General features: G+C 39.0%; 1 protein-coding gene across 4 annotated transcripts in view; it reads left to right on the top strand.

Moving 5' to 3' along the window:
• LOC136847778 (prickle planar cell polarity protein 3-like) overlaps positions 1-14,357 on the top strand; it is a 432,056-nt gene that overhangs the window by 233,581 nt on the left and 184,118 nt on the right. The window lies entirely within an intron of this gene.

The following is a 14,357-nucleotide window of genomic DNA, read 5'->3' as shown; positions in this document are numbered from 1 at the left end:
ATAAAATTGCTGCTTTATTGAACTTTATTTATTATTTGTATCATGTTTCTCTTCTCGGTTTTATGTCGCTTTCACAGATTTCTACTTTCCTAAAATGCTGAGTGTGATTTTATCGCCATCTTTTTTTCTGTTTGTTTGATTCCTACACATTTTAAAATCATTTTACAAGTTAAATACAGATGCCAGAAGTTCTTGCCTTACTGAATTTTGTTTGTTGTTTGTATTAGCCTCTTTTCTCGGTTTTATGGCGCCCTTACAAGTTTCTGCTTTCCTAAACTCTAGTGTTTGAAATTCTCTCTTCTTCTTTTTTTTTATATGTCCCTTCGATGGCTCATCCCTTTAGAAGTTCTCCGATAACCGATATTCATCTCTCGAAGGACTACCAGGTAGAGTAATCCCGTTTTCTCCCCGACTTCTTCTTCTTCTTCCTTTTTTTTTTTTGACTCTTCCTGCCTTTCCATCGTTCCACCGTGGTACCTTTTACCTTCCTGTCTTTTTTTCCATTTTTTTTTTATTGTTCTCTGGCGCACTCTCAACTTCTTGTACCTGGGATATTTTCCTTTGATTAGTCGCATCCTTTCTGTACCCACCCTCTTACGTTATACAATTTCTTCGGCAAGGTATTCAGTTCTTTTCAAAGGGATTCTTTGTAGGTACAATTTCTTCGTAAAAGGGATTCTGGCTTATTGTCGAAGGAATTTATTGTTCGTTATCGGATTTTCGAGACTTCTGATGGATGGATATCTTATTCTTTTCGGTAGATTTCTTGTACAAGGATATTTCGTAGCCTTTGTAATAGCTGAGTGTAGTAATGCTGGCTTGAACTTATTCGATTGGCAAAAAGACAGACTAAATTTATCGTTTCTCTAACCTCTGAATTCCGTAAGCAAATATGCCCTGCTATGACTGATAATTTTCTTTTTTCTTTCATGTGATTATAAATAAATTTTGCATTTTTTTGTTATCTTTTCTCTAACCTTTGAATTCCGTAAGGAAATATGCCCTGCTATGAGTGATATTTTTTCTTTTTTCCTTCATGTGATTATAAATAAATTTTTGATTTTTTTTTTATCTTTTCTCTAGCCTTTGAATTCCGTAAGCAAATATGTCTTGCTATGAATGATATTTTTGCCTTCATGTGATTATAAATAAATTTTGATTTTTTTTTCTTTTTTTACCAGCCCAGTTTTAGAGGACCCTCGTTAGGTCGTTCGTAAGACTAGCAGGATTATGAAGCGATTAATTATTATAAGCCTCTTCCGAATATCTGCTACCGGGCGGTCGTAAATGATGATGATGACAGTCCTGATAGGATGGGTCATAAATAAACGAGATTACGGGACCAGGTCTGGGTTTTGATAGGAGTGGGTTGATGGATGAAGCGTATTATGAAGAGTCGGAGAATAAGGAAATGTTTTTTCGTTGTTGTTAGATCAAGTTCGTCTTAGGGTCATGGAGTAAGGAAATATATAAAAAGAAAAATTATGCGTTCCGTGATGTGATGGTATACGTAGCATTTCGTTGGGTTGAAGGATTGGCTACTTGCAAACAAATGTCTAGTTCAGCCTAAAGGTAAGATGGATGCAGGGGACAAACAGAGAAAAAGACAGGATTAAATCCCCAAAGAATGCGATCAGACTTAGGCTGTCGGTGGTCTTTTGGAATGTTAGTTCCAGTTAACCAGTTTACGGTCTTTTGAATTGTGCAGTCACAGTAAAGCGTTTCATTTTATGTAGGATGCGGTAAACTATTGCCCATTACTGTGAAGTAAATTTTTGTAGTGGTATTTTCCTGGGGACAGAATTTTATGGAGCGGATAACTTCGTTTCGGCTTTCCATGAGGCTGGAGAATAGATATTGTTTTGCGTTCCAGAATTAAGGTTTATCTTTAGAATACTGTCGAGTTCATGGTATGCAGAAGCCTTAAATTTAAACAGGAAACATTTTTCACTTTTTTTTTTTTTTTGTCCTGTAAAGTGGAATGAATACTTAGGGGTTTTCCAGGCGTTGCTTTGTGAATTGCTGTTTTGTGTAATCTCATTCGAATTTTTGCGTGTTAAATTTTAATTTAATAGGATAGAATAAAAGAGCACTGCGTCTTGCAGACGGATCAAAGAGAACTTGTACACATCACGAGCCAAAATCTGTCAAAGAGACAGTGAAGGCCTTTAGGATCACTATACAAAACCAGTCTTGAGATTTTACGAGTTTTATCGTAGCATCGAAGTCGTATCATAAAATCAGAATCGAATTTTTTTCCCTTTGCTCCATTCAGCCGAGCCCTTGGGTTTTCAGAAACAAGGATGATTTTATGTCACTGCAACATAAACCTTCGTGATTTTGCCGATTCGCGGGAGATTGCCCTATGTAGCTTAATCCTTATAGGGGAAAACGACGGCAAGGAATTGTTCCCCATTCTTCTTGTGTTTTTTTTTGTCGTCCAGTTGTTTTCTTTCTAGATCCTGTTTCTGAATAAGGGTCGTGGTTCTAAGGCAGCACAAGAGTCTTGGCGAGTTGAAATGGATATTATTTTTTTTTTTTTCTGCAGTCGCTTGCTCTCTTAACTGTATCTGGTTCTAATGCTCTCGTTTCTTCATTGGTTGTACATTCGGCCTCTTTCGGTTCAGTTAGGTTAATGTCTTTCCCTAAAGCGCTATCGAGGATCATGACATCATGTCACATACGATTATAATGTTCGCCACTGGGTGCCCAAACTGGATTTTGACGTCGGTTGATGTAAAGTGGAGGTTAGAGTTGTGGATGAATTTAGTTGAATGAAGACTGAAGGATTTTTTTCTAGGAAATGTAGATGCTTTGAAATACGAAAGAAAAATTTAAAGTTCACTGATTTTTCCGAATTTTGCAGTTTTGGCAAGATATCAGTGGAAAACTCACATCGTGCAGTAATGTCGAATGCAGCGTTAAATTGAGCACCTCTCTAAAAAAAGTCATTCTGATAATTATTCTTGAGCCAAATTTTATGTCGATAATATATTGGCTTTTGTGCAGTTTAATATTTATGTGCTGTTTCCCCTAAACATTTTGTATGCAACATTCTCTGAGTTTGAGAAGAAACACACTGTTTATAAACTGCTGATAATGATTTGTGCTTTAAATCATGAACATATATTAGACGCAACAGGCCTTGGAAATTTGTGCATTGTTGATCACGTATGTAGCCAGGGCGGAGACCCTTCATTCTGATAGATTCGTTGGCCAACAAATTATGATGGCACGAGCGAGGGGGGCGTGTGGTGGGGGGTTGGTGGGGTGGGGGGAGAGGACCGTCCTTCCCACTTCCTCTTCTCCGTCCGTCGAGTGTCCCCCTGCCCTTTGTGTTAACCTTCATCCCGTAAATATGCAGAACCTCTCTCAAGATATCTCTGGGTACCCGCGTTACGTCAAGGTCGTATTTGATATTATATAGTTTTCATTTTCCAATTTGGGCGTTATGGGTCATATTTTTCGTTTTATTCGAGAACTTTCGACCGCCTGACGTTGTTGGTTACGAGACTGCTATCATGTCTTGTCAGCTGTGTGAGTTATGGTTAGTGCAACATAATCATCATCACCATTATTGTTTTTTTTTTTTTTTTTGCACGTATGATCCTCATATGTTGTGAGGCGAGTTGAAATATCCCTTACTCCCTCTAGATTGAAATAGTCTTATTTTCCGTTTTCGTGTTTTGTTAATATGAACATGCTGAAATTTATTAGTGAGAAAATGTCAAAATTGTCGCAATTGCAGTTTAGTGTAAGGATTCAGAGAGAGAAATGCAATGAACATCAGAAAGGATTCTGTTTCTCAGGTCAGTATCGTAAATTAAAAAAAAAAAGGGGGGCCAGATTTCATAAAGTTTTCAGGCTAAACAGCCAAATTTCCAGAGTCTTTATACTGTGTTTGTCAAAAAGTCACTGCCTCTCAATATCCATATTCCCTCAACAAAGGCCCACCGCCGCTTCATTCATGCCCACGTGCGTCGAGTCGGGGCACCATTAGCTCTGGTCATTAGCGACTTACTGATAATGACACTGCCAGAATGACGGCCTAAGGTAATGACCAGATGAGATATGCATGGTCTCCAATTTTAAAGAACGTTCTTGATATTTTTTGTGTGTTTTTGGTTTGTCATTACAAGCAATCATTGTTTTTGTGTTATTAAAAAATACACGATAATTTGCGAGGTAACAAGTTTCGTAACTCGGTATTTTGATTTTTATTGCTATGCAGTGCGCTCATGTTTAAAAGGCTTATTTGTGGTCTATTTTATCGTAAGAAGTAACGGTTTTCAGAGTGTTGCGGATGACTCTAACAATACATGTTTTGCCGTTACACAAAGTAGCCTTTTTCCCAGAGAGAAAAAAAAAGCGAAAAATCCGTATTACCCATTTTAATCTTGTCTCGTAGCCTCCCAAATATTGGATTTCCTACCCTAAGGCTAATAAGAAATGTGTTCGGAGTGTTTGAACGTAGAGTTAGTGCCATCCCATAAATGGCCTTTTGTTGGTAAAAATGAGCTTGCATCTTTTGGTGGATCCCGGCGCGTTAAACCTTTCTTCCTCGTCAGTGGCTACCCCTTCCCTCATTCCAGTTCGCCCTCCTTCCACCCAGAACACCCCGCCCCCTCCAGAACACCTTGTAACAACCCCTCCCCGCTTCCAGAACACCTGGTAACCGCCCCCTCCAGAACACCTCGTAACAACCCCCTCCTTCCAGAACACCTCGCAACACCCCCACCTTCCAGAACACCACCTGCAACACACCCCGAAGTCCAGAACACATCGTAACACTCCCCAACCTCCAGAACACCTCGTAACACCCTCCCCACCCCCTTCCATCCCCCAGCTATGTAAGGGTATCCATCCAGTCCTCATAAGAGATCTTCATTATTAAGATCATTGTGATGGTAATTACCGACTTGTGTAATGGACAATGGCGTGAAGTTCTCTTAATCATCGAGTGAGATGTGCTTTGTTTTGATTCTTAACAGCTGTATCCTTGGAAGGCTGCTCCCGGACGGGCTGTCTTTTCTCTGAAGGCTCCCGGAGGTGTTGGAACTCGAATTCTTTTGTCCGCCTGCTGATGTCGTTTGGGTCTGTAGCTTCAGGAAGGGCAAACATGCCAGGGGCCTCATCTTGCATCCTTCAGGTGCCAATGGCGTGTGAGAGTGTACATCTATGAGGATTTTCTTCGTGCATCATAAAGTTTTTAATTAAATCTTAAGACTGTTAGTGAATTGTAATTGCTGTGAATATGATTTTCAAATACTGTCTTGAAGTAAAGTAAATGTTGAGTATAATTGGAATATTAAATTCACAGTTTTCCATATTCAGCTTTGCAATAGTTTTATGTACATTGTAAACAATCAAATTATTTCGTTGTGTTCTGAGTTATTTGCTTCAAACAAAAGTAGAACGTTACGTTTGTAACAAAAAAATAAAAAAGTTACGGTACAGCAAGTGTTTAAAGTTACATATTTGATGTTTTTGTAATTAAACAGCAAGTGCGCTAAGATCCATTGATTTTCCCACTTGTTACCATTACATAAACCTAGACAAAAATGCCTTATTAATCAAAGATGCAATTATATTTTTTTAACGTTGGGTTGAAATTGCAGCCGGTTTTATGAAACGAGACCTACAGCAGTGAAATGTAAGTTTTCTTACACCAATTAACTTTATTGAGCAAAGAGTGCCCCAAGGTTAAAAACTGTCTCAAGAGGTATTGAATATGCGATAAGCGAAAGGTAACGTTACCCTGGAGATGGAGGTTGGATCTTGGTCGAAATGGCTGGCAAGAGAGACATTCTCAGCTCTTCATACCCTCAAAGAGAGATATATATTCATATACCCGGTAATGAAACCCGAGTGTGAGGGAGATTGATCGAGGCTGATGGCGATAGCCGAATTTGGGAAAGGGGTTGTCACTTCACCATCTGAAACTTCTGCGCTGCCCCTTCCTCCCCACCCCCCGCCTTCCTCCACCATCCCCTCCCTTCCCCTCCCCCCCTTATCCTTAATACTTCATCCATTCTATTGCCGCGTATCTACCAAGGCAGATGTCCAGCTTGTCAACCCAGTTCCCCTCCGTTATAGGTTGATTAATCTCAAGTTGTTGCCTGGCTGTCAGAAACCAGGGGATACGTGGTATATGACTATAGTATATAAATTGACTTGATATTTTATTTACTTTCGTTGTCCAGAACAGTCATATACTTACATACCTATATATATATATATATATATATATGTATATATATATATATATATATATATATATATATATATATATATATATATATATATATATATATATATACTTGCTCCTTCGATTGTGTTCATGCTTGGCAAGTAGTAATCTTCTTATCTGAACCAAGGTATGACCTATATCTTTGTTATTGTCAGGAAGAGGAAAGTTCCTCTGCTGAACTAAACACTTCGTGAGATACCTAGTGGTTATGTGACGGTTGTGTGTCCCTCTGGGCTGGGAGGAGTAGAGAGGGAGAGAAACCAGACGTGATTGTTCTTTGCCCTGTCAAGATGTAGTGTAAACTATCAAAACATGAGGGCCTCGACGAGGTTAACTCATATTCTCTCTCTCTCTCTCTCTCTCTCTCTCTCAGGTACACGATGTATCAGGAGAAATTAAGTTTCAGGTTTTATTTCAGTGCCAACTAATTTTTACTCTCTCTCTCTCTCTTGTATCAGGAGAAATTAAAGTTTCAGTCTGAAATGCCAACTTATTTTTTTAATCTCTCTCTCTCTCTCTCTCTCTCTCTCTCTCTCTCTCTCTCTCTCTCTCAGGTACGCGTTGTATCAGAAGAAATTAAAGTTTCGGTTGTATTCCGAAATGCCAACTTATTTTTACTCTCTCTTTTCTCTCTCTCTCTCTCTCTCTCTCTCTCTCTCTCTCTCTTCGTGTGTGTATTCGCGCCTGATCCTAGGGGCCATGGACACGTAGTGCAGAGCAACTTCTTGTTTTTGCGGCCAGGCGGTGATTCAGCTGGAACCACAACCTTATCACTGATTAGCCGTTTTCATGATTGGGTAGATCCATTTGGTTCTGTATGAATCACACTTTGCCTTCGGCTGACGCAGTGTAAATGTCAGTTGCTCAGCGCAACGTTCAGCTGCCGCATCACTCCCCGTCATGCAGCAGACTGGAACGGATGAAGTTGTCTTCCCTTGGTCGCCGATGGTGGTCTTCGTTTGGCGGAGTTGTCTCTGGGGCGTTTGTCTCGACTGAAAGACTTCCGCGAGGTTTGGTCGGATAGAACTTCCTTAATTTTTCATAGTGTCAGCTTATTTGATCAACCATGACTGTGCAAAACATATATTAGCTTATAAAGAGGTACCGGACCACCTCAGAACGAAGTGACAATGAACGTTAATGAGAGAAGATACAAAATGCAACGTGTAAGCAGCCAAATATTTACACGGCCTAACTGAAATTATTTCTAATCCCCTATTTGCTGAAGCAAACGAAAGTCTGATTCTTTTTTTTTTTACTTAATGCGCTATCGCCGGAGCCAAGTGTGGGCGAGAGAGAGAGAGAGAGAGAGAGAGAGAGAGAGAGAGAGAGAGAAAACGAGATCGGTGTAGTGACAGAGAGATGGCGGTATGGTAACGGCGTTGGGAAGACGCTCTTCGTGAGCCTTTGTTTAATGTGCAAATCTGATGCGGTGGCGTGGCTGGTATTATCTTCTCCCCATACCTCCTCCTCCTACCACCTATCCATACTATCTATCCCATCTCCCTCTCATCCCCTTATTCCGTAATTCCTTTGGGGCTGACGTTGCTGTTAATGGGGTTTGTAGCAATCCCCCTCCCTCACCCTCCCCTCCCCCCCGTATATGGGCATTTCTCCCATCTTCGTTGTTTTTTTATATATATCTTGCATGTGCATATGACATTTTTTATGTTTGGCTTGTGCAATATGCAAACTCATATATGTAATAATTATAATTATAATAACTTTCCAGTTGTGATACATGTTGCTGATTTGATATTTCCCGAGAAACTAGAACGAAAATAAATCCTTTTATGTTTTTACATTTTTGGCGAGGGCAAAAAAAAAAAAAACTCGGATTTAGGTGTAGTTATGGCGAAGGAGAGGCGGGGGGAGGGTAATGGGTGTGTTGACACCCTTGTAAATATTTGGAAAGGAGAGCTGATTGTGTGTTAAATGTTCCAAATAGGGTGCCGTATAATATTTGGTTTAGGAGAAACGCTGGTTTAGAATTTTCTTTCTGTTAATTTGAAGATTTTTCATGGTACATTTTGTTAACAATAATAATAATTACAGAGGAAATAACGTAAGCTATTTTTGAGGTTATTACTATATAAATTACTATATATAAAAAAGGCTTATCCTATTCGTCACTAGAATTAAAATGAAGTAATTTGTTGATTTTGTTGTGTGCGAAGAAGTTATTCGTCTTCATTCTGCTGACGGGGCAAGGTTTTCCCAGTATCATGGTCACTCGTTAACGATAATAAAATTGATTTTTCGAGATTCTGTTCATTTTTAGTTTTTAGTTTTCTGAAGAGAAAACTGTCGTGCCGGCTTTGTTTGTCCGTCCGCACTGTTTTCTGTCCACACTTTTTCTGGCCGCCCTCAGATCTTAAAAACCACTGAAGCTAGTGGGCTGCAAATTGTTATGTTGATCATCCACCCTCCAATCATCAAACATGCCAAATTGCAGCCCTGTAGCCTTGGTATTTTTTTTATTTTATATAAGGTTAAAGTTAACTATAATCGTGCGTCTGGCAACGATATCGGCCAGGACACCGCTGGGCCGTGGTTAAAGTTTCATAGGCCGCGGCTCATACATCATTATACCGAGACCACTGAAAGATAGATCTATTTTCGGTGGTCTTGATTATAAGACGTACAGAAAACTCGACTGCGCCGACTTTTTACTTGTTTATTATTATCCCCTTCTCCCTCTCATACCATTATTCATTTGAACATTCAGTGCTCTCTCTCTCTCTCTCTCTCTCTCTCTCTCTCTCTCTCTCTCTCTCTCTCTCTCTCTCTCTCCTGGGAGCTTTTCTTTTTATGCATGTTCCGTTTGCACAAAAGTCATAAATCTGTCAAGCTTCAGTTTGTTGTGTCAGAGTGACATAGCATTCGAGTTTTCTCTGAATGTGCTTTTGTGTATAAGGTTTTGGAGGTGAAGCTGAAGAAATGAATTGATGTTTGCTTGAATGACGTTGAATTTTTTTCTCTTTTGTATATTTTAAATTGTTCGTTCCTTCATGATTATTATTATTATTATTATTATTATTATTATTATTATTATTATTATTATTATTATTATTATTATTATTGTTGTTTTACACGTACTACTTCAGCATTGAAAGGTACCTTTGTCAGTTAATTTTCCTTCTCCTTTTCTGAGGCAAATAGCATTGTTTTCAGTCGATAACTCAAGGAATGAATAAAAACAACTATTACAGTTATCTAGCTCATAATTCTGGATAACTACCAACAAATTGCTTGTGCATTATTTCATAAATTACTTACAAAATTGCATAATGTTGCCTACGTAATTACCAAGCTGGGCGAGCTAAACGAAATCGACAGAATTTCAAGTTATGTTAATAATATTATGATTTTTAATCTTTGATTGACAGAGCATCCGCAGCTCAGTGCCAGCTTGTCAGTGCTTAGTCTGTCTTTTCCTCCCAAATAGCTACGAAAACCTTCATTCCGTGGCATTTGTTTTGCAGATATGGATCGACGGGGGTGTTGTGTTCCTCCTCTCTCTCTCTCTCTCTTCTTCTTCTTCTTCTTCTTCTTCTTCTTCCTGGGTTTCATGCGGACGCCTTGCGGGATCTGGACCCCTGCTTATCTGATGTGACTGTGGCCTGACTGCGGCTTCTGCGGCGTATGGATAAGGATTACCCAGAATGCGTTTTGTTTTGCCGTCCGGCTTCTCAAGTCTGTGTTTTGCGGACGTCGTGATTGTGGGTTATAAAAAGCCGATGACTCGGAACGCGAACATGAAGTAATTCCATGTCGGCTGTCTGTTCGCGGTGAAGTAAATCAGTCGTGATGTTGGTTTTATTTTATTAAAGAAATGTAATTGTCGTGATAGCTCTGTTTGCGTTAAAATGTTTGCTGAAAGTGTGTGGTTGCTTGGAGTTATAATACGTCCGTCTTTTATCTCGCTGTTTTTAGTTTTCTGTAAAAGAAAACTATTGAGATGGCTTTGTCTGTCCGTCCGCACTTTTCTGTCCGCCCTGAGATCTTAAAAACTACTGAGGCTAGAGGGCTGCAAATTGGTATGTTGATTATCCACCCTCCAGTCATCACATACCAAACTGCAGCCCTCTAGCCTCAGTATTTTGTTTTCTATTTAAGTTAAAATTAGCCATGATTGTGCGTCTGGCAACGCTACAGGACAGGCCACCACCTGCCCGTGGCTGAAAATGTCATATGCCGCAGCTCATACAGCATTATAGCTGTACAGAAAACTTGATTGCGCCGAAGACACTTCGGCGCTTGTTTAACTTGTTCGTATTGTTGTCCATTTTCCGTTTTCCGAGATTTTTGCAGTTTTCAATCCTTTAAGGGACTGGCATATCACTTCTTTAGTGGAAAAGCCACTCTCTTATTCTTATGAGCATTTGACCTGGTCTAAATAAAAATCTCATGTTGTCTGTCCTATCAGCTTCTACATTATGAAAAATGCTACTTATATATATCTTTGTCATTCGCATTTGTGACTTTCCAGGTGCCCCATTGCAAAATATATCATCGCGAAGTTGCTTGTCAGCGTTGAATCATGGTTGTCCATGATAAATTCGCGTAGTATTTTCTTTAAATGATATATTTCATGATGTGAGGCTGCTAGGTACTTGTGGTTGAGAACTCCAGCTGTCAGAAGTTCGTGTGGACAAAGAAACAGATTATTATGTTGTTGTTACTGTTAAAGTACTTATTATAATTAATATGATTGCTGTTGGCTTTTTAGTTGCTGTTGTTGCTAAAAAGCTGTGTCTAACCAGCACCCATTAAAAGCAGGTGGTTGATTGGTGATTAAATAAAAGCCAATTGCCTACAAGAGAAACACCTTGGAATCTCACCTGCATACCTAGATGCTGGACTCCCCCAGCACCTGGAAGGTCGAAACAAAATGAGCATATTTATTCTCTTTGATATCTTTGCATCGGGTGGGCTATCTGATCCTCTCGCGTTCCTCACTTTCACGTGTTGTAAATTCAGACGAATGGTGGAACAGGAAACCTCTATCTGTAATCTGGGTAGTTTATGATACATTCATTTAATTTGCAAGGATTTTTTTTTCAGTTGATGTATATACGTATACATGTGTATATACATGCAGGCATGTAATATCTCTCATTTACCATGTGGATACATACTTGGATGTTTGTATTTATATACAGTGTTGTGGATGTTTACAAATATTTCATGAAACGTTTTAATCTCGATCAATCCACCAGGAAATTAAGCCAGTTATGTGATTTTGTAACGAGAGAGAGAGAGAGAGAGAGAGAGAGAGAGAGAGAGAGAGAGAGAGAGAGAGACCTCTTTTGCTAAGAAGACTTCTGGTGAGGTAACGGGTCACGATTACTTGGGCGTGGTGGTTGGAGGTTGATTACAGTCGCTCTGATTAGGGTGTTGAGGCATTTTTTCCTTGTAGTTTTTTCTCTTTTTTTGTCAGTTTGTCAGTTAGTTAATTTAATATGCTTGCTTGTCGACCTTTTATTTTTTTATTTATTTTTTTTTTCTTTACCTGTAGATTTTCTGTTTGAGTTACTGGGTTTGTTGTCAATTCTTCAGTCTTTGTGTGGGGATGTTTGTTATATGGATATTAATTTTTTTTAAGTAACTGCATTTAATTGTGTAATTTATTTAGTTTGCTTTTGATTCCGAGTTTGTACACATGCATGTCTTAGGAAGCAGCCTTGAATATGTAAAGTAATCGAATTTGTTTTATATGCTGCGACCAGTGATTCGTGCTTGAAATTATACAACGACTTTATCACGTAAGGCAGATTCGTACTCCTATTGCCATTAAAATGATAAATGCAGAGAGAGAGAGAGAGAGAGAGAGAATCTTATTGGACAGGCAGGTGCGAGTTCCCAGTTGATAAGAAGGAATGTCGGATTCCCAGATTGTGATCAGGGAGAACTTGCCCATCTTCCCCCCCTAGGTTGTCCATACCATTTAATGAATTCTTCTCCAAACTTCAGGGAAGGAGGGAAGAGGGGACGAAGTATCTGGGGGAAGCAAGGTATTTTGGGGGGAAGAAAGATAACACTTTATTCCCTGCATCTTTGAGCCTTGAGTGTTATGGCTTCATTTGCATATTAGGCGAAGGTATGTCGTCACATGCATTCTCTCTCTCTCTCTCTCTCTCTCTCTCTCTCTCTCTCTCTCTCTCTCTCTCTCTCTCTCTCTCTCTATATAGATATACATATATATATATATATATACGAAGAAAAAAATATATATATGTATAGTCTTGTAAAAATATAGGCATTTTAGATTCTTTTCATTATCCCGTTTCATTTTCATATATATATATATATATATATATATATATATATATATATATATATATATATATATATATATATATATATATATATATATATATTCAGTAAAGTATAATTAGTGATATTGATTTGATTATACAAAAATGAAACTGATAAACTTGAAAGGAATCTAAATTACCTTAAGATTTTTGCTAGACTTTTCTGTTTCCAGAATCGTCTACAGCAATAGAAAATTTTCCAAGAAACAGAGAAATCCGTAGCCTTTGTATAACCGCACTAATGCTCACGAATAGAGAAGTTTCGTAGGCATTGTTCCCACCCGGCATTTTTGAATGAGATAAAGCATCGACGCGGCTTCCTTCGTGACTGCCTCATATGCATGTTTATGTTGTTTTTTTTTCGATTGTATACGAAAGTAAGACTCCAAGTGTTGTTTCTCGTCAGCGGCGGTTGTGTCGGTTCCCGTTTTATGGGCTTGCGTCTCCATCTCTGTTTAATTTGTGTTGTTCCGTCGAGAGATCAATAAAAATTTAACCTCGGCTGAGGAAAAGAGGTCGACGGGAATGGAGTCGTTACTTCGCAGGTTGTTAGAGACAAATTGGACTTGATGACGGGTAAGTGGGGACTTTGAATGGACCCAATCAACCGTTTTGAGAAAACGTGAATGGGAGATTTTTTCTTTTTTCTTTTTTTTTTTTTTTTTTACTCGCTGCGTAGACGCGAAGAATTGGAGAAGTCAGGTCGGTGTTGTTGAACCGAAGGTGACACTGTGATTCTTCTTTTTAACGGCAATTAGATTAAATTTGTGTATGTGGTTTTAATTTGGGGATTCATGTGTAAGCCACCGCTGGTAAGAGCCTTTTTTTTCACGTACCAGTTTTTACCCGGTGGCTTTACAAATGTCATCCAGTGGTAAAACTGATAAGTTTTTTTTAACATGATTCTGTACTCAAGCGGGTAAATCTGTTCTATATATTTAGCAGGCTGGCAAATTATAATTACACGTATAATATTTCCTGTTTTGTAGAGTGACCACGTAAATCCACAACATTTGAACAATATTGCTTTTTTTTATCTACGACCTAAGAACGGATTCGCACCTGGAGAGATTTATGAACGGCCATAATCAGGGCCTTATCTGAAATTAGCAATTAGCGCTAACGAGGTTTTTATCGGGCGCTATCAAGATAGCTCCTTTTAGAAAATTCCGGTCTGATCGAGTGCCCTCGTTCGCATTGCCAGCGCTTCAAATGATTAGATAATTGGCTGTAATTAGATGTAACCCATAAAATAATCTCGCGTCTGAGTTTTTAGGCTGCACGAGACGCGATTCCTTCTTTCGTTCGATTTTGGGATTTTAAATTGACAGTATGTTTTGTGCAATAAAATTTATAGCTAAATAGAACGAACCACATCTCCAAAGTGGGCAGAGTAGTCAGTCTCTGTACTTCTGGCATTCAGCAGTTCCGATAATGGAAGTGATCATTCTTCCAGTAAAAAACGTCAACAATTGCCGGATGGATGGATGGATTGGCACGGGCAGTTGACGTAATTGACCTCCTTAGCATCGCAAACGACGCTTCGCGTTCTCGGCAGTCAATGCACGATTTTGTTTATTTATTTTTTTTTTTCGCAACATCTTTGAAAGGTTTTTACCTCTCAATGACCCTTTTAAAGAGGCTTGGCGGTGACTTCCCGAGTAATTAGCTTGGCACTGCAAGACCCTGACTGAGCTGGTTAATCGCTTGATGTCGTGTGTGCTGTCTCGCCGTTTTTTTTTTTTTTTTTTTTTTTTAGACAGGAGCAGTCGGATATTAAATTGCAG

This window comes from Macrobrachium rosenbergii, chromosome 17, assembly GCF_040412425.1.
Source record: "Macrobrachium rosenbergii isolate ZJJX-2024 chromosome 17, ASM4041242v1, whole genome shotgun sequence".
Taxonomy (NCBI): domain Eukaryota; kingdom Metazoa; phylum Arthropoda; class Malacostraca; order Decapoda; family Palaemonidae; genus Macrobrachium; species Macrobrachium rosenbergii.
This window is presented reverse-complemented; position numbering and strand designations above follow the sequence as displayed.